This window comes from Petaurus breviceps, unplaced genomic scaffold (genome assembly GCF_028583685.1).
Source record: "Petaurus breviceps papuanus isolate PSGF00001 unplaced genomic scaffold, PetGlider_PUasm1.0 208, whole genome shotgun sequence".
NCBI lineage: Eukaryota > Metazoa > Chordata > Mammalia > Diprotodontia > Petauridae > Petaurus > Petaurus breviceps.
The window spans coordinates 16,693,807-16,711,226 of NW_027185852.1; the positions used below are offsets into that span (position 1 = coordinate 16,693,807).

Below are 17,420 nucleotides of genomic sequence, written 5' to 3' on the forward strand. Positions count from 1 at the left end.
CATACTGAAAAGAGTTCAGCAACAGTCAGACCAATCTGATAAGCCCTCAATGGCAGGGTAGATAGAAAGGTGAACCTGGGCTCAAGATCCCTGAGTTCAAATTTAGCCTTGGACACTTTCCATCTTTGTCACCCTGGGCAAGTCACTGAACCTCTATTTCTCTGAGTTTCCTCACCTGTTTAATGGGCATAATAACAGCAGGATTGCTGTGAGCATTAAATGATATCACCATTGTACAGTGCTTAGCACAGTGGCTGGTACATGATAAGTGTTATATAAATGTGAGCTATTATTAGGAAGACAGTTTGAGTCTAGCTCTGGGACCCTCAGCAGCCACAGCACTGCTCTGAGCATCCATTTCCTCATCTGGAAGATGGGAGTAATAATGACATAATTTTCACTGAGTGGTTGGGAGTTGAGATCACATGTAAAAGTCTCTGCAAACCTTAAAACAAAATACAAATCCTTATTTAATGTAAACAAATGTTCTTGTTGTTTTCTTTTTCTAGGCACAGCTTTTGGGTTGGCTGCCTGCTCAGCTAAGGCTTAGTACATAGTAGGTATTTAAAAGAAGCCTGTTACATGACTGATTTTTTTTTTCCCAGGAGAAGTTCGGTATCATTAAAAACATCTTTGCAATTTCCCAAAGGCATCCCAGCTCATTCCCCACCTCCTGGTCAATTCTGTATCCAATATGTTATCCACTTACACTGTCCATCCCTGATGGACAAACCAATGAAGAGCTGAATCTGCTATATTTAACCCCAAGGGGGGCCTCCGTGAGAGAGTGTGGCTACTAAACCAGGACAAATTCATCTTCACTTGGAAAATAACAATTTAAAGACCATTTCCTACTGATGACAGCAGCATCCTTGCCAAGGAAGACCACCATCATTTTCACTAGTTTTTCCCCAATTTTCTTCACTTTCCTAATATGCTTGATTTAAAGCTGCTGCTCACAAACTCTCTCCATGGCAGCTGCATAGGCCTTCTGGGCTGCTACTGCCTGTTACTGACAACACCTGAATCCTCTCTCCATCAAGGGCAGACAAGGAAGTCATTGGAAAGCTGGTTCAGGTTACAAATGTAGCCTTAAGTGCCAGCAAACTGGGAAAGAACCCAAAAAGAGGGCAGTGAGAGAGGAAGGACTAGGGGCCTGATGGCCAGTGTTTTCTCCCTTCCAGAACCTTGAAGAGCTGCAGGAATTATGGGAAGTAGTACATTTGAGGCTTCCTTGGTATTACAGAACTGGACTACTTTTCTCTGCTTCTTTTTCTGTCTCTGTTTATCCATTTCCGTCTGTCTGTCTCTCTCTCTCTCTCTCTGTCTCTCTCTTTATATATATATATATATATATATACACATACATATATATATATATATACAGATGCACATATTGGTATATCTCATCTATCCATCTATCTGCCTATCGATCGATCTATCTATATTTCTGTCCCTCTGTTTCTATATTTCTCTGTGTCTCTCAGAATCTCTTGTCACAAAAACACATTTGGTAGAACCTTCTGCCCATCCTTTTCCTCCAGATGTGCTATTCAAAGCACAGTGCCCCAACAACACTCAGAAAATCCCCCGACTCACGTTAAAGACCCGATGTAGGCATCGTATCGGACAATTGCTTATGACCTGAGCAATCCTGCAAGCCAGACATCCAAAACTAGAAGTTTTGCCATTTAAATGTGCACCCAAGGATGCTGAGAAGTTTGGGAATGTTGGCCAGCAGACGCGTGACAGCTGCCCATGAGATATAGCAGAGACAGCTCAGTTAAGCTGGTTCCCTCTCAACAATTTCCCCTCTTTTCTCACTTTAATTTTGACTCTCACCAAAGGAAGGCCTTTGAGAGAGAAGTGAGGCAGGCAGGCACGAGAGGGGAAAGGGGTAACAAAAGGAAGCTTCCATTCAGAATGTCTGCTCCCTTAATGGAAACTTCAGCCCAGACTCAGAGGACGAGGAGGGATTTCAGTGACTTCTTTTCTTCCCTCTTCCCTCCTCTCCTCCGTCTCTTAGCTGCTGTCGAAGCCCAGCTCTGGCACTGCTGCCTACCTTTCCCGATCCTCTAATTATTACCATTTTTCCATCTGGAAGTTCCTTCATGTATATTTTCTGTTGCTGGGCTGTCATGCACATGGCCTTCTCCAATTGTTTTTCTGCCTTTATATCCTAGCACACTGTTTTGCACATGATAGGGATTTAACAAACGCGCATTGAGTACAAATGCATGAGAAACAAGGATGAACAGCTCTAAAACTGGTTGAGATTTTTGGTTCCTTTCTGTTCCATTTACACACACACTCACACACACACACACACACACACACACATACACACACACACACCGATGCATGTACATACTCACGTACACATTTTGGCACTGCCCTCTGACTAAGCCAGAGTGGAAGTTAGGGGAAGATCCCTCTCTCCCCCACACGATGGGATGGTCTAGTGATTCAGCCATGACTATTAGCTCCTTCCAAAGCTTTTTCCTTTTCTGAAACAACAATCCTGATTTCAGGTTCTTTTTGTTTCTCTCTCCTAGCCAAACCCATCACTATTTCGAAATCTCACTTTCCATCTACTCCTATGATTTTTATGCAGGCTATGAAATAAGGGCAGATTTGATGTCTTTGCTAAGGTCACCCGCCATATGCAGGCAGCCCACAGCCAACGTGAGCCTAGTGGGGTAACAATAACATAGCATATGGTATAGCATGGATATGATAAACCTTTAGAAAATCTCAAATACATACAGAGACACTTATTTTCGACATTCATAGCCGACATTTTTTTCACCTCTAACATGTTTATAGGAATTTAACAGTTGCGATGGCCATGGAGATTCTGGTTGGACTTCGGAAGTCATAAAGATGATTAGTAGAACCATAAGGAAGTACATATGATTGGCACATCACTTCTACCTCAGCTGCCCTTAGTCTGAGTAACACATCTTAACTAAATCTTTCAGAGACATCACATAATAAAAATAATTCCTAAGTGAAACAAGAAGTGAAACAGCACTGGTCTCTACTTCTCCACATCTAAAGCCCATAAGCAAAGGCATGCTGGCCCTGAGGTTGCTCAAGGGGCAGGCTCCCCGAAACATGAGCCTTGCCTCTTGCAAAAAACACTGTCAGGTGCTAGGAGGCTTTGTGGACACACCGTTCACTCATGAATTCCCTGACATGTCATCTGGCTTCAAAGGAGACCCCCTCCTCTCTGTACTCGAAGGACTGCTCCCCAGGACAGCAGAGCCTGACCCCAAAGGTTTCCCAGTCCACATGCAAGCCTTCAGAACTCACACACATTGAAAAAAAAGACAGTTCCCAAATGGGAAACATCACACTCTCCTGTCTCTTACCATCTTCCAAGTGGGAAGTGAAAGCCACATCCTTCCTGATCACTCCCTCCCTCCACCCTGTTCTTCACTGGTAGTGAAAGGCTGTGTCCTTTATTAACTTTAACTTTTAAGCAATTGTGAAACTTCTGTGGGAACCTAAAGGAACATCACATCACAGAGGAGAGGAGGAAATGGTGGCATGGGACGTGTGCATTGAGCAAGGCAGACAGGCAGTCAATAGGCATCTATTACATACTAGTTTCTGTGTTAGACCCTGGGAATACAAAAAGACCAAAGCAATCCTTGTACTTAAGGAACCTGCACCCTAATGGGGGAGGGCAATCAACTATGTACGAACAAGAGACGTACAGAACAAATTGGAGGTGAACAGGAGAAGGAAGACATGAGTTTTTAATTGGGATCAGCATAGGCTTCTCACAGAAGGTAGGATTTTAGCTGAGATTTGGAGGAAGCCAGGGGGAATTGAAGAAAGAAAGGACAGAAAGGTAGGAGAGTGAGAGAATCCAAACACCATTTTACCTGAATGCCTCCCCCACCCCACCACCAGAGCCTGCCAACCTTCTTGGCATGACTCCTTAAAGAATCTACAATGAAACCTGTCTCTTCTTCTTGCCCTCAGAAGGAAAAAGGCTTTTTAAAAAATTTGTTGAGGATCAAAGGTCTGCTTTGCGTGATCAATATTTACATGGTTCATTAAATAACAGTCTGCATAAATATTATTAGAAATACATTCAAAGGAAACTGCAGACTTCTCATCTGGTTCTTCAAAAGACAGGCTAACTGTGGGCAGGCAGAAAGAGAGAAAGAGAGAGGGGGGGGAAGAAGGAAGGAAGGAAGGAAGGAAGGAAGGAAGGAAGGAAGGAAGGAAGGAAGGAAGGAAGGAAGGGAGGGAGGGAGGGAGGAAGGGAGGAAGGAAGGAAGGGAGGAAGGGAGAGAGGGAGGGAGGGAGGAAGAGGGGAGAGGAAGGAGGCCATTGTAGATAAAAACATTGTAGCTATTCAAGGAAAGGAACAAACCTCATTCTGAAAATGGGATGCTGGGAGGTTAGGATTAAAAAAAAGAATGATTGAGTAGCAGAGGATTGGTTGACTAAGGCCACAATTATCCAGCCTGGATCAGCTTACCTTCCCTTCCTTCCTGATTCTTAAATGCTGGTCTCCTCAAATGTCTAAGATAGAGAAGGCCTTTAAATCTAGGGGTCACTAGCTGGCTGGCTCCGGGATATTTCTATACTATGAGACAGATCAGGTGGCTCTCTCTGTGAAAAGAGCAGGCACTGACAAGGACCAGCCCATGGAGTTCTAAACTTTAACCTTTGGAACTCCATGGACTGCTCATTCACAGTACACATGAAGAAAGTCTGCTGGGCTTTAGAGAGAACAGCCAAGAACTAAAGGACAGGGATGGAACATGGAGGATGAGGCCTGGTATCTGCCTAACAATGCATGCAATGTTACAGAATAAATAAATGCCCTGGGAGGGCACTCCGATCCCCACTGAAGGTCTTCAAGCAGAGTCTGGATGACCTAGGGTGGAAAGAAAAGAGCAGGGATTTATTTTTCAGGTATGGGTAAGACTAAATGGGCTCTGAGGTCTCTTCTAACAGTGGGTGGAATGCTGGACCTGGAATTAGGAAAACCTGAGTTCAAATCCAACCTCAGACACTTGCTGGCTATGTGACCCTAGCCAGTCACTCACCCTCTGTAAGCCTCAATTTTCTGAAACGGAGAAAACAGCAGCACCTATCTCACTAGGTTATTATAAACATAAAATGAGATAACATTTGTACAGTCCTTATTACATAATAGGTACTTAATAAATGCCAGCTATTATCATAATTCTAAGTGTGGAAAGAAGGCTGGGAGAATAGTCAGGAGACCTGGTGATACACAAAGAGAAGGTTCTAAGAGGTTGAGGTAAGGAGAGACCCCTCCCGAGCTCCAACTTCAATCTGAATCCTTTCCTTTAGCCTCCTCCCTCCATTCCCAGCCTCTAGTGCCCTCCCTCCCTAAACAGCCTTGTAACTCCTTTGAAGTTATCTTCATATATATTAAGGTATATGGTGACTCCCCCAATAAAGCATAAGCTCTTTGAGGGTGAGGACTTTGGGTCCTCAGGGCCTAGCATGGCTCATGTCTCATAGATGGATGGATGGACAGACGGACGGACGGATGGACGGTCGGACGGACGGATGGACGGTCGGACGGACGGATGGATGGATTCTAGGCTTTTCACTCTCTCCACCTCAACACACTGACTCTCCAGTACTCTTCCCGGCACCCATCCTCAGCAGTACTACATGGGCTCTCAGGAAGATTGTAGATTAAAGAAGAGCTGACTATGTCCAATTAGAAAACAGCTGCCTCGGAAGGGGGCAATGCACTGGGTTGTGCCAGAAGACCTGGGCCTGCCTAGAACCACTTTGGTCACTGACTGTCACTGTGTGACCCTGGACAAATCACTTTATGTTACTGAATCACAACTTGGTCTCTTCATTTGTAACATGAAGGGATTGGACCATGAGAGTACTATATGCATTTGGGGGCCTCAAATTCTGGTCGACCAAATTGACCATCCCCAGAGATAAGGAGGATGGAGGGAGAACTGGAGAGCATAAGGGGGAAGATGGACCATTAAAGGAACTAGTGAAGCTGGGCCAGCAGAAGAGAGGATGTGGGAGCATGCAGCCATCATGCCTATTTTTAGTTGTTTGAGCAGCTACTAAAAAGAAGAGGGATTCTGCTTATCCTTCTGGACCCTAAAGAACAGAAACAGGAAAGATCGTGAAAGTTATTCCATTTGTAGTCAGAAGAAGAGCCAGAATTCACACACAGGTCTTCTGGCTATAAAAGTTATTGCTAGCATAGCATACAACTTTCTAGGACTATAAGTTTCAGAGAAGGTGCTAATTTATATCAGCAGAGGGACTTTTCTCCTCTGGAAGTTCCTGCTCTATGTGAACTCACAGAGGGTTTCTTTCCTGTGTGGGTTGGACTAGATAGCCACCAATACCCCTTCCAGTGCCCAAATAAGGTGATCAGATTCTGTGATCTTTGAGCTTGCCATGTATAGTAGGCTATTAGGAGATCTGCCTATTCTTTTTTTCCAGAAGATTCTGATTTGATATAAGAAGGTCCTAATATTTACAGTGGTCAGAAAATGGAATGAGCACCATTGAATATTTTATCATGGGAGATCTTGAAGTAGAGATTGGGTGATTCCTTGTTAGAGATGTCAAAGGAAAAGGTTGTTGTCCAGAAAAGGTGGGATAAACCTGCCCGGGTTGAATCTCATACACTGATGGACTGTGTGAGCCTAAGACAAAACACTTCATTTCTCAGATTCTCAGTTATTTCATCTATAAAATGGGGGTGTTGGGTTCTACAGCCTCTAAGGTCATTTACGACCCCAAATCTATGAGGTAGGAGATGTAAGATGAATATATCTATTAGATCTTTTAAGGCTCTGCAGAAGGGGTTGGTTCTTAACTTGGGATCTGGACACTTTCTTTTAATACATTGATGATTATATTTCAGTATAATTGATTTCCTTTACAATCCTCAGTATTTTATTTTATTTTTGTTTAAAAACCTGATTCTGACAAGGGGGGCCACAGATCTTACCAGACTGCCAAGGAGATCTAGGACACCAAAAAGGTTAAGAACCACTGCTTGAAGTCTATGATATGTGACTAGGCACATCTGCCCTCCCTCATCTCCCCATTTCCCCAATCCTGGCATGGACCCCCCACCATCAAGGCCCCTCCAGCACCCATGCTCAAAGTCCTTTCCCCCCACTTTTCCTACCCATCCTTCAAGACCAGCTCAAGTCTAAGTTTTAGGAGAGATATTGGGAAATTAGAGCATGGTAAGTGGAAATAGATCTGGACAGTGAATGGACTGGAGCCCAAGAAAACCACAGGTTGACTGGAAGGAACTTGAGGGATGTTCCAAAGCCCAAAGAAGAGAAGATTTATGGGAAACATGTCATTGACCTCTAAGTCTTTGAATGGCTATCCTACACAGGAAGAACTAGACTTGTTCCACTTGGTCACAGAAGGAACAACCAAGAACAATCAGTTCTTGAACAATTTGCAAAGAGGTAAGTTCGGGATTACTTTAAGGAAATACTACCAATTAGAGCCAGACAAAAGTAGAATACACTGTTTGAGGAGGCAATGGCTACTGCATCATTCTGTGCTGGCTGGAGGACTCTACTGTCAGGGAAGGTATAAAGGATATTCATATTAGGGTGCAGATTAGGCTAGATAGCCTTGGAGGTCTCTTCCAGCTCTGAGGCTCCAAATCACTTTTTGTGAAATCTTGTCTCCTCTCTCAGCCTGCTTTAGATTGGAGAAGGAAATGACAAATGGAAATAGCAAACCAGTCCAGCATCTCTGCTAAGAAAAACCCAAATGGAGTTATGACGAGTTGGATACAATTGAAATGAAGGAACAACAAACAAGGAACTAGACCCCTCACTTCTATTTGTGAATCTTATGACCTAGTATAGCGGCAACCCCACTGGCATACCCAGGACTACGGCTAGCACAGGTTTTTAGATCTGCTTTAGTAGGAAGGATAGCTGTTAAAGGGGTCAACAATCTTTTTTTTTTAATTACATTCACTAGTTCAGGGGAAAAGTCAGCACCCTGAACTTCAGAGAAAATACAGGTAGAGAAATAAAGACCAACAGACAGGGCTCTGACTGCCTGAATCAACTATATACTTTACATGCATCACTGAATGGAGAGAGTCCTCCCATCTGAGCAGTCAGAGGGCTCTGAACATATGGACACTCAGAATCTCGACCAAATACCAACTCAGAGTATATGTTCACTTCTCAGAGACAGAAGGCATCACTACCCTCCTGACGCAGAGCATCATTAGAAATTAGAAAAAGGAGTTAAAGGCTCCCTCTAAGCAAGCCTTCCCTAAGCAAGCTTTCCTTAATGGACCCCATGTGAGGTCTATTAATGGGCAGGGAATATCTTAAATCCCATTAACATTACACCTAGGTCTTCTCTGAACTCTCAGAGCCCTCCTTCTCAAGACCATAGCAATCAGGACTCAATTACTCTTTTTGTATATCAAAACAGCTGATGTTATTTTAGCTTCAACTACTGCAATACATTATAATCTTCTTAAGTGGAGAGAAAGCATGGCACAACAAAGGGCATTTCTGGAGTTTACATTCTATTGGGGAAGATAACACGGACATACATTAATATATACAAAATAAACACAAGGTAATTTGAAGTCAGAATCTGGAAGGGAGAAGAGAGGGAAGGTCATAGGATCATAGAATCACAGCTGAAAGGGCCCTTAAAAAAGTTCTTGTCTATGAGTCAATGTTTGAGGCAAGCTTCAATGGGAACTGGGGATCCCAAAAGGTGGAGGAGAGGAGGGAGAGCATTCCAGGTGGAATTAAAGGGCTTTCACCTCCCGACTCAATTGTTGTAATCATGAGATGTTACAGTTATGGGGGGAGTAGCCTATGAAGGGCATGGGGACAAGGACACAGCAATGATGATAATAATAATAAATAAATTCATCAACAAATTTTTTAAGTGTCTTCTATGTGATAGAGCCTGTGGGACTCCCATCATATATAGATGAAGAAACAATTTTTCTTTTCAACATATTTACATTCTAATGAGGGAGACAAATACATGTGTATATTTTTTGTGTGTATACAGAATAAATAAGAATCAATATAAACTTGTTTAATTCAAAGTAGATTGAGCAGAAAGCTGCTAGAATTTGGTAGGAATCAGGAACAGATTCTAAGTCCATTGATACAACTCTTCATCATTAATCATAGATAGACCTGACACTGGGATGGAAGCATTCTTTTCCTGTCCTTTGTAAAGTGAGATGGACCTTTGAGGCCGCTTCCAGTTCTGCCATTTGATGTATTTATCATTATTTCTTGGGTGTAGCAAAGTAAGGCATAAACATAGCATCCAAGGGTCTGGAAGAGCTCTGTGTGATTGCCTGAGATGACTAGCCCTTGTATCATTTTGAGAGATCTCAAGAAAGGCACACAGGGCAGACTTTCTGTGGAGAATCCACAGGAGGACACTGACATGAGCTGCAAGGGAACAAAGGCCATGGATAGGCGGCAATCCATCTGCACCAGATAGACTTTCTGCATGGGTGGGATCACAGATCTCACTGAAATACAACAGAGTAACCTGAACTTAGAGAACAAGTCACCCTCCTCCTCTTATGCTTAGGCCTCCCTCCTTCCTATTCCATTCCCACAACCATTTAAAAAAATTATCGATTATGTAGTTTTTCTTGGTCTATACATCAGATACACTCCTGGAATATTGAGTGCCAATCAAAGGAGAAGCAACATTGCTGGGGAGAAAGCTGGCCTTGGAGCCACGATGCTTGGGATCAAGTCCCTCCTTTAAAACATGGCTGTGGGGCAGCTAGGTGGTACAGTAGATAGAGCAGCAGCTCTGGAGTCAGGAGGACCTGAGTTCAAATCCAGCCTCAGACACTTGACACTTACTAGCTGTGTGCCCCTGAACAAGTCACTTAACCCCAATTGCCTCACAAAAACAAACAAAAAAACCCTGGCTATGTGACTTTAGGAAAAGTCACCGGATTCTCAGTGACTCTGGGCAATTAAGATCTCCATTGGCAGAGCAAGTTCCTCGCACCAATGAAATCCTAGGTTCAGATGCATAAAACCAAAGGTATATCATCATGGCCAGGGTGAAGGGATGAGGAAATAGTTCATGGCCATGGAACCTACAGGAACCTCTCCAGAAGTTTGATGTGATAAGTTCAAGGTTACCATAAGGTACATATGATAATATATCTACAGCTGGAAAGTCATTAGAAGTCATCCCCTGATTTTACATATTAGGAAACTGAGGACCATGAAAGGGAGAGTGACTTGGCCACTGTCACAACGCTTGCAAAGAACAGAGGTAAAATTCAACCCAGGGATGCACACCACCAACTAGGCCACAAATGAGTCACTGAGTTGTGAAATTCTTTGAACTGGGTGGATCTCAGAACTCATTCTTGTCCATATTGTGCAGTGGAGGCCCAGAGAGAATAAATGAGCTGCCAGAGGCCACCCTCTCCCTCCAGCTGAAACAGCTGACACTAGAACTCCCAGGCCATTGGTCTTTGTACCATGCCAAGGCATCACACCATGACATCCATCTTCCACAGAAAGGGAAGTATTGGCCCACAAGGAGTCAAAAATATAACCTGGGTCATCTTTCTCCCAGTCATTGCAGCTACCAAGAGGCCAGAGATTAAGTGCTTAAAAGTGGGTCTGGTTTTGATTTCTGAACTGGACTTATCCTTAAAACACAAGGACATTTCTTTGAGCCAAATGTTTCAAAGAAAACTGTCCTGGGAATCTCTTCCCTTTTTAAAGCAGGGTGTCCCTCCCTGCTGAAGGTAAATAACTATCCAGGTGCCTAGATGACCTTGTGACTCAGTTTACCTTTGCTGTTGCTGGTTAGGTGTGTGTGACTTGGGATTTCATCCCTTGTGTAGAACACTGGTCTGAGAATCAGGAAGATCAGACAGATCCCCACCAGCTAGGGAACCGTGGAAAAATAACTCTGCTTCTCTCAGACTCCATTTCTTCATAAGGATAATAACAGAACCTACCTCACAGAGTTATGAGACCTAAATGAGATCATGCATGCAGTACTGTACAAATCTCAAAGCTATATAGCAATGTTTGCTATTATTATAATAATTATTTTTCTATGACCTATGTGACAGAGGCCAAGATCAAAGCCCAAAGACTTGACTATGGGCACACAGCTATCATCCGTATCTTTAATATAATTCAATGCAATGTATATTTGTCAAGATCCTTTGCTGGGCACTGAGGTTAGCCAACCAAGGAGATCCTAAGTGTCCTATAAAGTCACTAGAGAACAAGCCCTGAAGGCTAGTCTCTTCAATCAATCAATAAACATTTGTTAAGCACCTACTGTATGCTAGGTAGCATGCTAAGTGCTAGGGATACAGAAAGAGGCAAAAGACAGTCTCCCTTTGAGTATCCATGTCTCACTCTTACCCACTTTCCCAGCCTCAGCACTGGACCATCCAGTCCCTAACCACCCCTGCTCACAACGATCCCTTTCTCCCTGGAACTTGAACACTAGTTATTGTCTTTACCTCTAAGCTAAGGTTTATAATGTAGTATTTCCAAGTTTTTCCTTAATTTTTTAATGTGTATACAGCATGTTTTCAAAGATACACTAAAAGTTCCTTGAGAGTATGTATCATGTCTTTGAATACTCCTAGTGCTGAGGATACCCAAAATCAGTCAGACAATAAACAACTGCTATGTGCAAGACACTGGGAGGAGGAGGAGGAAGAGGAGGAGGAGGAGAAGGAGGAGGAAAGGAGGAAGAAAAGGAGGAGGGAAAGGAGGAGGAGGAGAAGGAAAAGGACAAGAGGAGAAGAAGAAGAGGAGGAAGAGGAGGAGGAGGAAGAGGAAGAGAAGGAGGAGGAGGAGGAGGAAAACATTAATATAGTCCTTACTAGGTGCCACACATTGTGTGAAGTGCTTTACAATAAATATCTCATTTTATTCTCACAACAACCTTGGGGGATAGGTAATATTTATCCCGACTTGACAGATAAGAAAACTGAAGCAAACAGAGGTTAAGTGACTTGACTAGGGTCACACAGGTAGCTCATTTCTGTGACTGGATTTGAACTCACATCTTCTTGACTCCAGAATGGGAGGATGGGTACTCTCTCCACTGTACCACTTAACTGCATGAATATTCTGGCTACAGCCAAGGTGGAGTAACAGGAAGAACTATAGACCACAAACTCCTTCAAACATATATGGAAAACTCACTAAACCAAATCCTGATAGGGAAGTCCAAGAAAAAAATCACAGTGAATCATGTTTGTTTGTTTGTTTGTTTCCCAGACCAAGTTGGCATAGAGAGATGGAAGGAAAGGTATGTGGACACTGGGGATGGGACCTGGCCAGGAGCACATCAAACAAAAAATTCCAACTATTCACTATCCACTACAGTAAAAGGAAGTTCTAGACCAAGACTGGGAACTTCGACAGAATCCCTTGCCAGTTAGAAATTACATTATTTACTACCCAGTTCTAAGTCACAGATCAAAGATGTATTGAGGAGGGTCTTTGTACATAAAGGTACACCCAGGGTAAAGAGGTCACAGGACCAAGAAAAAGGAGGGAGTTCAGAAGCAAGCAGTAATTTGTGGCGGTTCAGATCCCAGGAGCAGAGAGGGATCTCAGTTCCAGTTTCTAGCTTAGTCTGAAGATGGAAGAGGAATGTATGTGGCAGGGATCCCAGGACAAAGGGGAGCCTTTAGTTCTGTCACTCTGGACCAACAGATCTTCCCAGATTACTAATAATGGCTGAGTACAATAGCATTCTATTGTTGCTCAGATCTAGCTCAAGAACCTGGATCAGATCACTTGGGGAGCACTGAAAGCCTGCAAGTGCTCAGATCTGAGGTACTTGAGATCAACATTCCATGGAAGCAGCAACAAAACGAGATAAGACTTTCCTTCCAAAAGGGCTCAGAAATGTGTCCTTACATCACATCTGAAATCAGGAAAGTGGTTAGAAGGATAAGTAAAGAAATAAGGTGGGGGGGGAAGGAACCCAGTCTAAAAAGCTATTACTCTTACAGGGACACTCAAGACACAACAATAGTAGAAGAGACTAACTCCAAAATATCTACAAAGTTTCAAAGTAAAACACATCTGTGACACAAATTCAACTAGAATTCTGGGAAGAGGTGAAACAAAAGTTAAAAATGTTTGTTGTTATAAATGAAATGAGATCTCTAGAGGGAAGAAATGGAAAAGAAAGGGAAGATGTGAAAGAAAAATGGGAAGAGAATTAAGTCTGGCACAAGAAGTACAAAATCTTGTCCCAGCAATAAAATCCCTGAAAATTAGAATGGACTAAATGGAAGGCAATGACTCCATGAAACAATGGAAATGAGAAGAGATATTAGAACAAAATCAAAAGATTTAAGAAAGATAGAAATAAAATTCAAGTTATTTCAGAGCAAAAACAACTCACCTGGAAAACAGATTAAAGAGAGGAAAATAAGAATTATTGAACTACCAAAATACCATTACTCCTCCCCCCAAAAAAGAAGCTAAACATCATGTTTAAGAAATCTTAAAAGGGGGTGGCTAGGTGGCCCAGTGAATAGAGTACCGGCCCTGGAGTCAGGAGGACCTGAGTTCAAATCCGGCATCAGACATAACACAAAAACTAGCCTGTGACCTTGGGCAAGTCACTTAACCCCAAATTGCCCTCCAAAAAAGAAAAAAAAATCTTAAAAGAAAAATGCTCTGAAATCTTAGAACCAGAAGGAAAAATGGAAACAGCATTCATCAACTCCTTTACATGTCACCTCCTGAAAAAAACCTCAAATAAAGAGATGCAAGAACATTACATTGAAAATCCAAAGCTTCCAAATCAAAGGAAAAAATTCTGCAAACATCAAGAAAGAAAGAATTCAAATATTGAGGAATTATAGTTGTGATCACACAGGATTTAGCAGTCACAACTGTAATGAAGCAGAAAGCTTGGAAAGTGATATTAAAGAAGTCAAAAAACCTATATGACAGCTAAGAATAATTTAACCAGGAAAAAATATAATCCCACAAGGGAAAAAAAAACAGATTTCCAGTGAAATAAATGACTTCTAGACATTAGTAATCAAAACACTACAACTACAGAGAAACTTTGAAGTTTAAACATTTCTAAATGTATAGCACTTGGTTGGGCCTTTGGGAAAGGAAGTCAAGGGAAAATTATCCCATCTATATAAACAAGGAGGAAGGGGTAAGGGGAGCAGCTAATACTTGAACTTCTCTGAACTGGTCAGTGGAGGGGACAATTGGGTAAAGAAATACATTTCACTCAAGAGGAAAATATAAGGGAAATAATGAGGAATCAGAAGAAAGGTAGATTAAGGGAAGAATTATGCCTAAGCAAAACAAACTCTAAGAATGCACAAAAATAAGTGTGGCTCTTTTTGCGGGGTGGCAAAAATGGGAATCTGAGGGAGTGTTCATAAATTGGAAGATGGTTGAACAAGTTATAATATACAAATGTGATAGAATCCTATTGTGCTATGAGAAATGTTGATAGGAAAGGTTTCAGAGAAACCTGGGAAGATTTTTAAGAAATGATGTAGAGTGAAGTGAGTAGAACCAGAAGAACAAATTATATAATGAAATAATATGATAAATATAAATTAGGAATTCCAATCAGCATGATGATTCACTACAGTTCCAGAGGACTGATGACAAAACATTCTACTCATCTGCTGACAGAAAAGTGAAGAACGTAGAGTGTAGATAGAATGAGGAATGTTTTTTTTTTTGATGTGCCTAATGAAGAAATTTGTTTTGCTTAACTACACGTTTGTCACTGGGATTTTGTTTGTCTTTTGATTGCAATGGGAAGGGGGAGGGTCAAAGAGAGATGGTGAATTTTTGATGCTTGAAAAAAATATGTATAATTAAAATTTTAAAAGCAGCATTCAGAGAGGGGGTCCGTAAGCTTTACCAGACTGGCAAAAGAAGCCTGGACATAAATAAAGTTTAAGAACATTTGCCCTAAAGGAACAATATTACATACAATTAGCATCCTGGATGAAATCCATAGCTCTTACCTCTTACCAGAAAGCCACTCCAATGGAAAAAACACACAAACAAACCCACTAGCCATAATTACCTCTGGCAAGCTCAGGCCAGTTCTAGGTAGGACAACAAGATCAGTTTTTCACAGTAGATTATGAAACTCCTTCCTCTGAAACAATTCCCACCCAGAGGCCAGTCTGGTTCCCTGGCCCATTTCAGTGTTGACCCCACTTGCTCAGTCTAGAATTGTAATTTCAGGGCTAAAGGTGACGGGACTAAAGAATGAGGCCTCAAGGGTAAAACAAATTGAAGGAGAGTCTGTCCTTCCTGTAAAAGGCCCTGTTGCAACTCTTTGGGGTTGAACACAAATACCGATAGCATTCATCATAGGGAAGCAAGGGCATAAATCACAGCATTAATATTGAGCCATTTAAAATTTGCAAAGTGCAACCCTAATCTTTCTTAATGTCCTGATCCTGTATCTTTTCCTGGCAAAAAGTTGACTCTGGGTTTTTGAGGGCTATGCCAGAGTAACACTAACTTTGACAGGCTTCATCATCTAAAAGGAAAAGCTTTGAGTTCCTCACTAATGGCAAATTCCGTGTCAAACATCGGAGGATGCTCCTAGCTAAGCAAAGAGAGGCTCTTCACCTCAGGATCCTAGATCTCAAGCTAGAAGATGCTTTAGAGGCCATTGAGGCCAACCCTCCAATTTTACAGATGAGAAAAATGAGGACCAGAGAACTTAAGGGACAGTATGATAGCTTTAGAGTTGGAAAGTTAAATGACTTACCCAAGGTCACACAGGTAGCAGGGGGGAGGGAGGGGAAGAGATACAACTTGGGATTTTAATTCCAATCATATTCTTCCAAGTTCAATGTTACTTCCATTGTATCACACAGTAATTAACAGAAAGAAGTGTAAGATGTGCTTAAATCAATCAAGGGAGTGCCCCAAACTGTGGAATCACAGGTACTCTGAATTATAGGACATCAAAAACCAACCTGTCAAAGATAACAAAGGATGTCATCAAGGTCATGCCCAACAAGGAGCTTTCTCATTGACCTCCCTGCCTCAATTCTCTCTCCATTATTTTCCACCCTCTAACCAGCTATCAAAGAGATATAAACAATTCTCAAAAGAATTACAAACTATTAAGCATCATATGAAAGGAGCCTCAGAAGCACTAATAATAGGAAAAGTATGAGTCAAAAGTTTTACTGCACAATTTAGCAAATTGGCAAAGATGAGGACAGTTAAGTGCTGCAGGGATTGTGGAAAAAACTGGCACATTCATACATCGTTGGTGGATTTATGATTTGGCCCAACCATTATGGGAAGCAATTCAGAATTACGCTAAGAAAGTGACTAAGCATGGCCATACCCTTTGATCCAGATATCCCACTATTAGGAAGATATTCCTAAAAGGTTCAATAATATAAAGGAACTCCCCATATGTACCAAATAATTTCTAATAACACTTCTTGTAATAACAGCAAAGAACTATCAATAAAATCAATGCCCATCAACTCAGAGATGCCAAAAGAAACTCTCTTACATAGATATAATGGAATCATTATAGTGACCTAAGAAACAATAAATAGATGAACACAGAGAAGCACGTAAAGAATTATATGAATAGATGCCAAGAAAAACCAACAGAAACAGGAAAACCACATACATGATGACTACGATAATGTTTTCTCCCTTTACATCAACAATTGAAATTGAATATTTTGAAATTAGAATGACCAAGCTTGGCCCCAAAGAAGTAAAATAAGAAGCCACCTTTTTTTTTTCTTTATAAAATTGGACTATGAATGTGGAACACTCCATATGTCAGACGTTTTCTGTGCTTTCATAGGTTTTCTAGGATTTTTTTCTTTCTACTCTTCCTTTTGGGAGAATGACTCATCTGTTTCACCATATTTGATTTTCCCACTAAGGGCAACTTTGAGGGAGGTAAGCTTTAGAACCAGGGCATTGTTTTAGGCAAGAGAGGGCATATGCACATTTAGGACATGAGAAGGGCTGCAACTGAAGCTCATCTCATTATCTCATTCATTACTTTTTCACCAACAGTGGTACCACCAACCAGTTTCTGAGAGGACATGATCATTTTCCATAAGGTTAACTTCACAAGGTCAGAAAGTCCCCTCACAACATTCCTAACTTCTTTTAATTGTTAGGTATAGATTTAACAATTACCCACGCACGTTTCTAATGTAAATCTTTCTCAAACCCTTTGATCCAACTATCCTGCTGCTGTTCATAGGCCATGAGAAAGTCTAAGAGACAAAGAAAAGTCCCATATGGAGTAAAAAAAAGGAAAGAGAAAGAGAAAGGAAGGAAGGAAGGGAAAGAGAAAAAAGAAAGAGAAAGAGAGAGTGAGAA

General features: G+C 41.7%; 1 protein-coding gene across 4 annotated transcripts in view; it reads right to left on the bottom strand.

The window, feature by feature from the left end:
- Positions 1-17,420, bottom strand: part of LOC138165296 (FGGY carbohydrate kinase domain-containing protein-like) — a 545,803-nt gene that overhangs the window by 524,320 nt on the left and 4,063 nt on the right. The window lies entirely within an intron of this gene.